Source organism: Mustela nivalis (assembly GCF_964662115.1).
Source record: "Mustela nivalis genome assembly, chromosome: 4".
In the NCBI taxonomy this organism is placed as follows: domain Eukaryota; kingdom Metazoa; phylum Chordata; class Mammalia; order Carnivora; family Mustelidae; genus Mustela; species Mustela nivalis.
The window spans coordinates 98,131,812-98,145,937 of NC_139023.1; the positions used below are offsets into that span (position 1 = coordinate 98,131,812).

The 14,126-nt window shown below is 40.4% G+C and overlaps 1 pseudogene across 1 annotated transcript; it reads right to left on the reverse strand.

The window, feature by feature from the left end:
- Positions 1-322: 322 nt before the first annotated feature.
- On the reverse strand, positions 323-468 carry LOC309863182 (small ribosomal subunit protein eS27-like pseudogene; annotated as a pseudogene). The gene has a single exon. The product of its transcript is annotated as a small ribosomal subunit protein eS27-like pseudogene (transcript).
- Between the last annotated feature and the right edge of the window lie 13,658 nt (positions 469-14,126).

Here is a 14,126-nt window from a genome sequence, read left to right on the forward strand (position 1 = left end):
CTTACCTGTCCTATAATTATAGTATTTATTATTTTTGTAAAACAGATAAGAGACACAGAAAAATGGATAATAATTTATTTGAATAGGCAGTGAGGTTATGGGTTTCCCCTCATTTTTAAATTAAGATTTGGTTCTTAAAGTTGTAATTTTATTTTTTGCCCATAACCAAAACTTTATTGAAACACTAACACCAAGATAGGAGATCACTGTTGTATACCTTACAAAATTAAACATAATTACATTATCTTGGTAGAGTAATCAAATTACTGAACTGATAAGACTTTCTGCAGTATAACACAAATTCAAGAGGTGGTATAGATCATTAGTGCTGCTTTCTTCTTCTAAATGAGCATCCTTCTGTGAGTCTGCCCTTTCCTCCTGTTGGCTGGCACAACACTGTTGAACTACCATCTGAGCCTGGTGGAAAACCGTGGGAATCTTGTAGCAACCTGAACATCTTATATCCATCAAATAGGACTCTGGGCTTTGAACTAGCCATTTCTTTTTGTTTTTTGTTTTTTGTTTTTCTTTTCCTTTCCTAAGGTTGGTGTAGTAAATCTGTAGCCAAAGGGATGTTGACCCTTCTGCAATCCCAGCCGGTCCCAATCTCTAAGGCCTACAGTTGTACTTTCGAAGGAGACTTAGTAAGATATCCACTGACCTTCAGATGAAGAGCATTAAATTCATTTCTCTTGTAACCTAAAAACCCTGCCCTCAGGTGTGCTGCCTCTAATAGTGCTGTCCTTCAGACAGCCCTGCTTATTAAAAGGAAAATTACATTTAGAATGTAATTCCCTTAGAATGTTCCCTTGCTGTCTGACAGAGCCACACTTGACTCAGAATTCCTTCTGGAATTCAAGACCTCATAGGTAAGGATTCTATATCAGCCTCAGTAGTTCATGTCAAGAACATTCAGGAGTCCAAAACAACACATTCTATTTAGAAACTGATTCTCCAAAGGATTCTTGGTTTAATATTTCAAATCTCTATCTTGCCCATTGTTAGCAAATTAATTTTTATCCAACGTATTACATGTTTCCAGCACAGGAGGAGAAACATAAGAAGCCTTGACAGGATAGTATTTCCCTGAAAATCAATAAGTAGATGTTTTACTTGACATAATTCTTGAAATTAGGCCTGTGTGGGTGGAAACATGCACTTAGTACTGTTTTATTAGTTTCTTTTCAGTCCATTTTTTATGTATACATACAGATTTACTGAAGTAAATCCTTTTAAATTCCTTTAGAGAATATTTGGAGTTGGCTCACCGATGTGTCTCTTCAAGACGAGAGTTTTCCATCACTTCCTATCAAGCTTGTCTCCTTAATAGTGTTAAACATTTCTCTCTGCTCAAATAAGTGTTAAGCTAGTAATGTAATACAACTATAGGGCTTTAAGACAAATTTCCAGGTGGAATGTTTTCTGTGTAGCAAATATTAGATACATAATAATCTTCATCCACATCTGAGTCTTCAACAAGAACATTTGGTCTCATGATTCACCATTCTTTGAGAAAAAAAATCAGTGCCTAAAGTTGAAAAATATAGCCCCCAGGAAGGTAGTCAGATCTGGATTATATTGGCCCAGGGATTAAAAGACAAAGGTAGAAATTGTGTCTGTAAATTGAAGACTTTTATGGGGAAAACCATAATTTTTTTTTACCATTTTTTAATATATCAGTGATAATTCGTGCATTAAACTACAAGGTCTTCTGGATTTGAAAAATATTTATTATAGGCTAGGCATTTATCTGAAAGCATTGGTGTAGTTTGAATCAGTCTTACAGCACCACAGGAATCACGTTCTACTTCTGAAACCAAAAAAACTCCTTCACTCTGAGGAAAAGATCAACTACATTAATTAACTCATGTTCACATAACTAAGAAAGCTGATGTGGGTATAATTCCTAGATATTATAAATTTCCCAGTTCCTTCATGACTCTCTAAAATTTTTATTCTTTGGTGACTGGCTTATTTTTTTTAATTTTTATTTAAATTCCACTTAGTGAACATATAGTGTATGTTGTATATTAGTTTCAGATGTATAATTTAGTGACTCAACACTTCCATACAGTACCCGGTGCTCATCCCAAGTGCCCTCCTTAATCCCCACCACCTATTTCACCCACCACCACCCACCTCCCCTCTGGTAACCATCAGTTTGTTCTCTGTAGTTAAGCGTCTGTTTCTTGATTTACCTCTCTCTCTTTTTGTTTTTTAGTTTTTTTAGTCCTATGCTCATTTGTTTTGTTTCTTAAATTCCACATGAGGGAGGGGCACCTAGGTGGGTCATTAAGTGTCTGACTCTTGGTTTCAGCTAAGGTCATGATCTCAGGGTCCTGATTAGATTAAGCCCCACGTTGGGCTCTGTGACCAGTGTGGAATCTGCTCCCCTGTGAACTCACTCTCTTTCTCTCTTACTCTCCCGAAATAAAATCTAAAAAAAAAGCCACATGAGTGAAATCATGTGGTATTTGCCTTTCTCTGACTTATTTGACTTTGCATTGTACACTCTAGCTCCATCCACATCATTGCAAATGGCAAGATTTCATTCATTTTTATGGCTGAGTAATGTTCCATTGTATATATAATATATATACACACACATGTATATATACACCTATCTACCACATACAGTACTTTATGGCTGAGTAATATTCCATTATATATATATTTATATATATATATAATATATATAATATATATACACACACATGTGTGTATATACCACATCTTTATCTATCAGTTGATAGACAGTTTAGCTACTGTAGGTAATGCTGCTATAAACACTGGGGTGCATGTATCCCTTTGAATTAGTATTTTTGTATTCTTTGGGTAAATACCTTGTAGTGCAATTGGCTGGATCATAAGGTAAATCTATTTTTAACTTTTTGAGGACCACATGGTCTTCCACAGTGGTTGCACCAGTTTTCATTCCCACCACAGTGCAAGAAGTTTCCCCTTTCTCCAAATCCTCACCAACACCTGCTATTTCTTGTGTTGTTGGTTTTAGCCATCCTGACAGGTTTGAGATGGTATCTCATTGTAGTTTTGATGTGTATTTCTCTGATGGTGAATGAAACTGAGCAACTTTTCATATGGATGACTGGCTTGTTTTTATTTAAAGTTAATTATCTTAGAGGGAACTACTCCAAAGTACTCCTACCATATTGCTAAGTCCCGTGACCAAGCACACATCTTACCAATAAAGAGACAGTGCCTGGCACAGAGAGGACACTCAGTGTCTCTTTGTCAAGTGAAGAAATGAATGACTAGCGAGTGGAAAGTGAAAAAGAAGCAGAGGAAAATATCTCCAGTATGCATGTGTGCATTTGTGTGTGTATTCATGCACACATGCAAGTATGGAGACTCAAAAATCTACCCACAGGCAAATAGTTTCCCAAAACCCAATTAACAGAAAAATCCTCTGTGAAGGTGATAGTTATATAAAGGTCTTTCTGCCACAGAAATCATCCCCCCAAAATGACATCAGCTCTAGGTAAAATCCCAAATCATCATTTGGAAAAATCTGAGGAATCCTAAAGGGGAATCCTAAAGGAATCCTTCTACCCAAGGAGGAAATGAGGCCACTGGGAGGGTGAACCCAAGCACCCATGTGAGAAGGCCTGTGACCCCACACAACCTCCCAGCTGCCTAGGGAACAAAGCCAGTATGTGGCTTTCAACCTCAAATGCCATGATGAGAGAATCTCGTGTGTGGCATTTGAGCCCCATAGTGAGAGACACACCCTGTTTTCTATCACAGCTGTCCATGCTGTTCTTGGATGGGGACAAGAAGGAGGCCAACTGAAAGCAAAGTCAGAGGGCACAGGAGTGAATTTGGGGCTTGGATTCCCTTAATATTTAAACAAATTGATCTTTCCTAGACTTAATCTATTTTAAGCTAGAACTTTGTTTGATGGCTCTGTTCTTTTATTTTTTCCAGCATGACACACTGCTTGGAGCAGTTTGTACTTACTGACTCTGTACTTCACATTCACCTGGAAGTTGCTGATAAAATCAAGAAACAAATCAAGAGAGAACACTAAGCTCACCAAAAGCCAATAGTATGCCTTTTACTTAATCTGCTGTAAACATGCTATTTGTTTTAAAATGAATAGAGGAAAATTTTCAGTATCTTAACTGTCTATTTCACATGCTTTTTTTATGTTTCTAAACACCCAGTTAATCACATTCCTGAGAAAGGTGACATTTCTGGAGCACGGAAAGAGTGGTATTCACAGATATTTCCCCAATCACATTTACTACCTCCTGCCAAGAATGTTCAGTTGATTGCTCAAGGGAATGTATCTCACCTAAAATCTTTTGGATTGTATGCATTTGTTTTATACTGATCATGTTCGGTCAAATTCTATTAGGCATTTAGTCCAACAACTCTTTTTTTTTTCTTTAAGATTTATTTATTTAGTTTAGAGACATAAAACACACAGGGTGGATGGGCAGAGGGGGAGAGAGTCTCAACAAACTCCTTGCCAAGGGTGGGGCCCAATGTGGGGCTTGATCTCACCACCCTGAGATCACAACCTGAGCCGAAACCAAGAGTCAGATGCTCAACTGACTGCATTACCCAGTTGCTCCCTAGTCCAGCAACTCTTAACTGAATTCTGTTCCCCTCCTAGTCTGAGTAATTCAGCTGCACTAACACAAGGAAACCTGGGGGCCAAGAATGGCTCCGACTTTGGACAAAATACTCATCCTTCTGGGTTCTGGTTTCCTTCTCTGAATTCAGAGGGCTGTTACCAGATAGCTTCTAGGTATTTTTTGACTCAAAGATAGTAAGAGCTGTGATTGGCAGTGAATTGCCAGTTACAGCTTGTTGTTCATTTCCTGAAAGGAATAAACCACAGCATTTTATAAGGAATCATGGAAAGCCAATTCCCAACATCCTTTTTAACCAGAATAGGGAAAATGAGGCCCATAGACAAAAGGTATCTCAGTTAGTGGCAGAACAAACTGAGACCCAAATCTCTCGATCTTTTGTCACATACAACAGGCTGTCAAGCACACTTGTCAAATCTCCTACTGGAAATGGAAGTCTGACATAAACTAAGAAGTGGAGGAGTCAAATGCCTCCTTCTCTCTGTTCTCATTGCTCTTTGCTAATATTTTTTCTACCACTCATCACATTGCACTATGATTAGTTAAGTACAGGTTTGAACATACACATAGAGTCAAGCGTACTCAACCCCACAGGCACTTACACACATTTAGATCATGAATTCTTAGAGGACTTTGTCCACTCCAAAGTGTTTTACCCATGGCAGACACCCCATAAATATTTTCTGGATGTCATCCGTGAGATGCTTCTAGGAGAATGTATGAAAATGTGGGGTACCAACAATTTACTCTTACTCTATTCCCATTCTAGTTCCCTTCAGATTTTGCTCCAATAGCCCATAAACACAGACCATTGCTACATACATGAAGATAACAGTGACAGTCCTGAAGGCACAGTAAATCACAGCATCCAGGACACCTTGGTGAAGATGGATTAGCAAATATGGTTTGGGCTTAGACCAAAATGAGGCTTCATGCTTCCTCCCTTCTTCCTCGGAAGCCATTGGGATGAAGAGCTAGATGGACAAAGAAACTAAGAGAATAGAGGACTCCAAACTGCCATGACAGCCACCCCGGCAAGCACAGAGTAGGCAAGTGGGTCTGTCTCCTTCCTAGCCTAGGTGTGCACATCACACAAGACCAGACACCGTGGAAAACATTTGGTCCTGACACGCCCATGAGGCAGACAGTGTAGGAGGGGGCAGGCTCAGGTGTATGAGGCTGCTTCCTCTGACTAGGACCCAGTTGACACTTGACTTTCACATTAACAGCCCCTTCTTGAAAAAGAAGCTTGAAGAATGAGGGAAGGGGAAAGGAGAACAAGTACCAAAAGAGTTCATGGTAATACCTTCTTAAATGAAAATATTAAGATGGAAAAACAAAATTCCAGGGCACCTGGTAGCTCAGTTGGTTAAGCATCTGCCTTCCAATCAGGTCATGATCTTGGGGTCCTGGGATCCAGCCCTGCATCGGTCTCCCTGCTCAGTAGTGAGTCTGCTTCTCCCTCTCCTTCTGCTCCTTTCCACCGTTCATGCTTTCTCTCAAGTAAATAAGTTGTCGCGGCCGGAGCAACAAATCGACCAGGAACGTGAGGGTAAGAGGATGAAGAAAAGAACTCGAGAAGCAGAGAGATGGGGGCAGGAGGAGCACTGTTGGACATCCTCCTTAGTGCTCCTCCTGCTCCCATCTCTCTGCTTCTTGAGTTCTTTTCTTCATCCTCTTACCCTCACGTTCCTGGTCGATTTGTTGCGCCGGCCGCAACAAGTGGTGCCCGAATAGGGACACAGGTAGACAATTTGTTAACACAACAATGGTCACAATGGATATTAAACAATAGATGTCCCCCTTGGAAAGAGATGAGAACTATTGATCCCGAGCCCACTACCAGTAAAAAAGGTCCAGGAACACAGGCCCGCAAAGTCAGATTATACTCTTTTGTGGCAGTATATCCATTTCTGGCTATTCGCACCCGATTGGTCCCAGGGCAGCAACCAGTTTCCAGAGTTCTGCATGAAACATCCGTCCGGCTGTGAGGGGGGAGAAGTCGTCTTCTCCGTCTGTTCTGGCCGTTCAACGTGAGGCGAGCCATCCTCTGTTGGAGACGCGAGGATTCGGCACCATCTTTCTGGAAGCTAGCGTGGGGTATTTTTATCCTGAGGAAAAACACAAACAAAACCGAGTCCTCTGCGGAGGATAGGATCAGGACCCTTCCAAGTGCCCGTCAGGGGGTCTTTCCACCTACCATAAGGAAGAGGAGAAAAGTCTGGATGCCAAAAACGTTCAGCTGCTGCGACGTATATCGTCGACATTCAAAAAATTTTAAAATATAAAGAGTTAAAGTTAAATGCATATGAGGAGAGTATCTCACTGTTTTCTTTTAAACTCATAAACCAAGGCAAATAAAAGTCACTTCCCCCAAGCCTTCTACAACTTACTGTATACCCTCAGGTTTACCTCCTTTCATGTTCTGGTATAACCAGACATTTTCACTTTAAGACAAAACTAATCATTTTCTTAAGCCCTCCTTTTTGTGTGTACAGTTAATCTTAGTCCGTCCTGACCATACCTAAAATTCTTTTTCTGAAGATTTCCCCTCACAAACCTTCTACAACTTTCCTTTGCATTCAGGTTTTGTCCCAAGTCATTTTCTTCCAAACAACCATCTCATTTAGGACAAAATTACCTTCTCTTACTTTTAACAAAATGCATTCTCATTTCTTAAATCTTTCTTACATATCTCCTACTTTCCTACATACAGGGTTGCTTTCTCATTTCCATCAGCCTTACAGTTAGCAAAATTTTGTACTCTCAGAAACATCTTAATCTCTAGTGAAGACAAAATATAAACCAATTGTGAACTGTTACAACAGAATTCTTTAAGAGGCAGACTTATCAATCAGTTAAGTATAAAACATGTTTACCAACAGATTTAAATATTCTTAGTTTCCTTGCAGTAAGAAGTCAAAAGCACAAACCTACATCCAGTAATTAATGACTTAGCAGTTTATCCTATCTGGAAAAAACCTAGATGTCTAACAAATTTAATTCCATTTGTCATCCAACCAAAACTTTAAACTTTTAGGTTACTAAAGACTTTGAAAGTTACTTCAGCAATACCCATTAAAACTTTGAGACAGACAATTAAACATCAGTTTAGTAATTTCTTTGCTAACAAATTTTAACAAATAACACGAACTTACTTGACCTTCAGTAAACTTTGATAGAATAAAAGCTTCACATTTACTGCTCTAACTTCAAAGACTTGTCTATCTTAATTAAACCAACAAACTTAATTTAGTTCTGGGACACCTGGGTGGCTCAGTGGGTTAAACCGCTGCCTTCAGCTCAGGTTATGATCCAAGGGTCCTGGGATCGAGTCCCGCATCGGGCTCCTTGCTCAGCGGGGAGCCTGCTTCTCTCTCTGCCTCTGCCTGCCTCTCTGCCTGCTTGTGTGTACTCGCTTGCGCGCTCTCTCTCTCTCTCTCTAGCAAATAAATAAATAAATCTTTAAAAAAAAAAAACTTAGTTCAAATACTGATTTATGTTCCACCTGGGCCCACTCCACTTTGAATGTTTACCTGAGACATGCATGGGAAGATCTGGAGTGGGGGGTGTTAGGTGCAGGGGCTGCTCTTCTTGCTCCTTGACAGTGAAGAGAGGAGTCCTGTTGCATGATCTAGAGGCTAGTCAGCAGGTTGCAAGCACATTGGTACAGAAACAGGAGAAGTGGGAAACAGGAAACAAAGTGGTGCCAGGAGGCAGAGAAAGGATTCCCAGTTTTAGAGCTCATCAGCTCCAAGAGAAAAGCAGACACCATGCATTCCCACCAGCAAGGGGGGAGAGTTTAAGCAGTCCAAGTAGAGCCACAGAAGACAAGGAAACTTCCCTGAAACAGAGAGTTTCAGCCACTGCTTGGGAATATTCCTTATGGTCTCTGTCTCGATTTAGACTAACCCCAGTTGGCTCCAGTTATAGCCATTAACACGGGAAATGAGTGAGGGAGAAGCCCCCACTTCTATTAGAAGAAAAAGAGAGACATAAGGTCAGAGTTCCCTTTGCTAGGGATGACCCAGCAACCTGGGTTTACTAGAAGGCAGCTTATTTACATAATTATCTGCAAGGCCCTTTTAGAGACCTTGGACTCTTTTTGCTTCATAAGGGCCTGCAATGCAGTGACAAAAAAGTTTGTTTCACTGATTGACCTTGCCCCATGTTATTTTACTCCTGCTGTCACCCGTCAACCCGGGCTCCTCTTACCTGACTGTCGGCAACTACTTGCTTGTATGTGTGCGCTCCCTTGAAATGTTCTCAGGTTCGTGTTCGGGCGCCACTTGTCATGGCCAGCGCGACAAATCAACCAGGAACGTGAAGTTAAGAGGATGAAGAAAAGAACTCGAGAAGCAGAGAGATGGGGACAGGAGGAGCACTGAGGAGGATGTCCAACGATGCTCCTCCTGCTCCCATCTCTGCTTCTCAAGTTCTTCATGCTCTTACCCTCACATTCCTGGTCAATTTGTCGCGCCGGCTGCGACAATAAATAAATAAAATCTTTATTAAAAAAGGAAAGAAGGAGGGAGGAGTCAAGATGGCGGAGAAGTAGCAGGCTGAGACTACATCAGCTAGCCGGAGATCAGCATTGCAAACACCTACAAATCCATCGGCAGATGGAAGAGAAGAAGAACAGCAATTCTGGAAACAGAAAAACAACCACTTTCTGAAAGGTAGGACTGGCGGAGAAGTGAATCCAAAGCGATGGGAAGATAGACCCCGGGGGGAGGGGCTGGCTCCCGGCAAGCGGCGGAGCAACAGAGCACAAAATCTCTCCTTTAAAAGTCTGTTCCACTGAGGGACATAGCTCCAGAGGCTAAACCGGGGCAAAGCCCACACGGGGTCAGCGTGGCCACAAGTACACAGGGTCACAGAAGGATCGGGGGTGTCTGAGTGTCACAGAGCATGCGGGTATTGGAACGGGAAAGCCGGCTACAGAGACAGAGCCGACAGTAAGCTCACAGCTTGGTGTTACCTTGAACCAGCCACAGGCTCAGTGAGCTCGGAGCACGGCCGGAGGTCAGGCAGACGGGAGTAACTGGGTGCTGTTCTCTGAGGGCGCACTGAGGAGTGGGGCCCCGGGCTCTCGGCTCCTCTGGGCCGGAGACTAGGAGGCCACCATTTGTATTCCCGTCCTCTGGAACTCTACGGAAAGCGCTCAGGGAACAAAAGCTCCTGAAAGCAAAGCCGAGCCGGATTACTCACCCCGGCCCCGGGTAAGGGCGGTGCAATTCTGCCTGGGGCAAAGACACTTGAGAATCACTACGCCAGGCCCCTCCCCCAGAAGATCAACAAGAAATCCTGCCAGGACCAAGTTCACCTACCAAACAGTAAGGTTTCAATACCAAGGAGAGCAGCAGAATTCCAGAGGAGGAGAAAGCAAAGCACGGAACTCGTGGCTTTCTCCCTGTGATTTTTTTTTTTTTTAGTCTTGCAGTTAATTTAATTTTTTTTCTTTTTTTTTCTTTTTTCTCGCGTTTGGGAAAAAAAATTTTTTTTTAATTTTTACCCTTTTCTTTTTTAACGTTTTTAAACTAGTTTATCTAATATATATATATTTTCTTTTTTTATATTTTTCTTTATTCGTTTTCTTTTTTTTTAATTCTTTTCTTTTTCTCTCTCTCTCTTTTTTTTTTCTTTCTTCCTTTTTGAACCTCTTTTTATCCCCTTTCTCCCCCCTCACGATTTGGGATCTCTTCTGATTTGGTTAAAACATATTTTCCTGGGGTTGTTGCCACCCTTTTAGTATTTTACTTGCTCCTTCATATACCCTTATCTGGGCAAAATGACAAGATGGAAAAATTCACCACAAAAAAAAGAACAAGAGAAAGTACCGAAGGCTAGGGACCTAATCAATACAGACATTGGTAATATGTCAGATCTAGAGTTCAAAATGACAATTCTCAACCTTCTAGCCAGGCTTGAAAAAGGCATGGAGGATATTAGAGAAACCCTCTCGGGAGATATAAAAGCCCTTTCTGGAGAAATAAAAGAACTAAAATCTAACCAAGTTGAAATCAAAAAAGCTATTAATGAGGTGCAATCAAGAATGGAGACTCTCATTGCTAGGATAAATGAGGCAGAAGAAAGAATTAGTGATATAGAAGACCAAATGACAGAGAATAAAGAAGCTGAGCAAAAGAGGGACAAACAGCTACTGGACCACGAGGGGAGAATTCGAGAGATAAGTGACACCATAAGACGAAACAACATTAGAATAATTGGGATTCCAGAAGAAGAAGAAAGAGAGAGGGGAGCAGAAGGTATACTGGAGAGAATTATGGGGGAGAATTTCCCCAATATGGCAAAGGGAACGAGCATCAAAATTCAGGAGCTTCACAGAACGCCCCTCAAAATCAATAAGAATAGGCCCACACCCCGTCACCTAATAGTAAAATTCACAAGTCTTAGTGACAAAGAGAAAATCCTGAAAGCAGCCCGGGAAAAGAAGTCTGTAACATACAATGGTAAAAATATTAGATTGGCAGCTGACTTATCCACAGAGACCTGGCAGGCCAGAAAGAGCTGGCATGATATTTTCAGAGCACTAAACGAGAAAAACATGCAGCCAAGAATACTATATCCAGCTAGGCTATCATTGAAAATAGAATGAGAGATTAAAAGCTTCCAGGACAAACAAAAACTGAAAGAATTTGCAAACACCAAACCAGCTCTACAGGAAATATTGAAAGGGGTCCTCTAAGCAAAGAGAGAGCCTACAAGTGGTAGATCAGAAAGGAACAGAGACCATATACAGTAACAGTCACATTACAGGCAATATTCATATTCATATTGCTCAATAGTTACCCTGAATGTTAATGGGCTAAATGCCCCTATCAAAAGACACAGGATATCAGAATGGATAAAAAAACAAAACCCATCTATATGTTGCCTCCAAGAAACTCATTTTAAGCCCGAAGACACCTCCAGATTTAAAGTGAGGGGGTGGAAAAGAATTTACCATGCTAATGGACATCAGAAGAAAGCAGGAGTGGCAATCCTTATATCAAATCAATTAGATTTTAAGCCAAAGACTATAATAAGAGATGAGGAAGGACACTATATCATACTCAAAGGGTCTGTCCAACAAGAAGATCTAACAATTTTAAATATCTATGCCCCCAACGTGGGAGCAGCCAACTATATAAACCAATAACAAAATGAAAGAAACACATCAATAATACAATAATAGTAGGGGACTTTAACACTCCCCTCACTGAAATGGACAGATCATCCAAGCAAAAGATCAGCAAGGAAATAAAGGCCTTAAACGACACACTGGACCAGATGGACATCACAGATATATTCAGAACATTTCATCCCAAAGCAACAGAATACACATTCTTCTCTAGTGCACATGGAACATTCTCCAGAATAGATCACATCCTCGGTCCTAAATCAGGACTCAAACGGTATCAAAAGATTGGGATCATTCCCTGCATATTTTCAGACCACAATGCTCTAAAGCTAGAACTCAACCACAAAAGGAAGTTTGGAAAGAACCCAAATACATGGAGACTAAACAGCATCCTTCTAAAGAATGGGTCAACCGGGAAATTAAAGAAGAATTGAAAAAATCATGGAAACAAATGATAATGAAAATACAACGGTTCAAAATCTGTGGGACACAACAAAGGCAGTCCTGAGAGGAAAATATATAGCAGTACAAGCCTTTCTCAAGAAACAAGAAAGGTCTCAGGTACACAACCTAACCCTACACCTAAAGGAGCTGGAGAAAGAACAAGAAAGAAACCCTAAGCCCAGCAGGAGAAGAGAAATCATAAAGATCAGAGCAGAAATCAATGAAATAGAAACCAAAAAACAATACAACAAATCAACGAAACTAGGAGCTGGTTCTTTGAAAGAATTAATAAAATTGATAAACCCCTGGCCCGACTTATCAAAAAGAAAAGAGAAAGGACCCAAATAACTAAAATCATGAATGAAAGAGGAGAGATCACAACTAACACCAAAGAAATACAAACTATTATAAGAACATACTATAAGCAACTCTACGCCAACAAATTTGACAATCTGGAAGAAATGGATGCATTCCTAGAAACATAAAAACTACCACAACTGAACCAGGAAGAAATAGAAAGCCTGAACAGACCCATAACCAGTAAGGAGATTGAAACAGTCATTAAAAATCTCCAAACAAACAAAAGCCCAGGGCCAGACGGCTTCCCGGGGGAATTCTACCAAACATTTAAAGAAGAACTAATTCCTATTCTCCTGAAACTGTTCCAAAAAATATAAATGGAAGGAAAACTTCCAAACTCATTTTATGAGGCCAGCATCACCTTGATCCCAAAATCAGACAAGGATCCCATCAAAAAAGAGAGCTATAGACCAATATCCTTGAACACAGATGCGAAAATTCTCACCAAAATACGAGCCAATAGGATTCAACAGTACATTAAAAGGATTATTCACCACGACCAAGTGGAATTTATTCCAGGGCTGCAAGGTTGGTTCAACATCCACAAATCAGTCAATGTGATACAACACATCAATAAAAGAAAGAACAAGAACCATATGATACTCTCAATAGATGCTGAAAAAGCATTTGACAAAGTACAGCATCCCTTCCTGATCAAAACTCTTCAAAGTGTAGGGATAGAGGGCACATACCTCAATATCATCAAAGCCATCTATGAAAAACCCACCGCAAATATCATTCTCAATGGAGAAAAACTGAAAGCTTTTCCGCTAAGGTCAGGAACACGGCAGGGATGTCCATTATCACCACTGCTATTCAACATAGTACTAGAGGTCCTAGCCTCAGCAATCAAACAACAAAAGGAAATTAAAGGCATCCAAATCGGCAAAGAAGAAGTCAAATTATCACTCTTTGCAGATGATATGATACTATATGTGGAAAACCCCAAAGACTCCACTCCAAAACTGCTAGAACTTGTACAGGAATTTAGTAAAGTGTCAGGATATAAAATCAATGCACAGAAATCAGTTGCATTTCTCTACACCAACAACAAGACAGAAGAAAGAGAAATTAAGGAGTCAATCCCATTTACAATTGCACCCCAAACCATAAGATACCTAGGAATAAACCTAACCAAAGAGGCACAGAATCTATACTCAGAAAACTATAAAGTACTCATGAAAGAAATTGAGGAAGACACAAAGAAGTGGAAAAATGTTCCATGCTCATGGATTGGAAGAATAAATATTGTGAAAATGTCTATGCTACCTAAAGCAATCTACACATTTAATGCAATTCCTATCAAAGTACCATCCATCTTTTTCAAAGAAATGGAACAAATAATTCTAAAATTTATATGGAACCAGAAAAGACCTAGAATAGCTAAAGGGATATTGAAAAAGAAAGCCAAAGTTGGTGGCATCACAATTCCGGACTTCAAGCTCTATTACAAAGCTGTCATCATTAAGACAGCATGGTACTGGCACAAAAACAGACACATAGATCAATGGAACAGAATAGAGAGCCCAGAAATAGACCCTCAACTCTATGGTCAACTA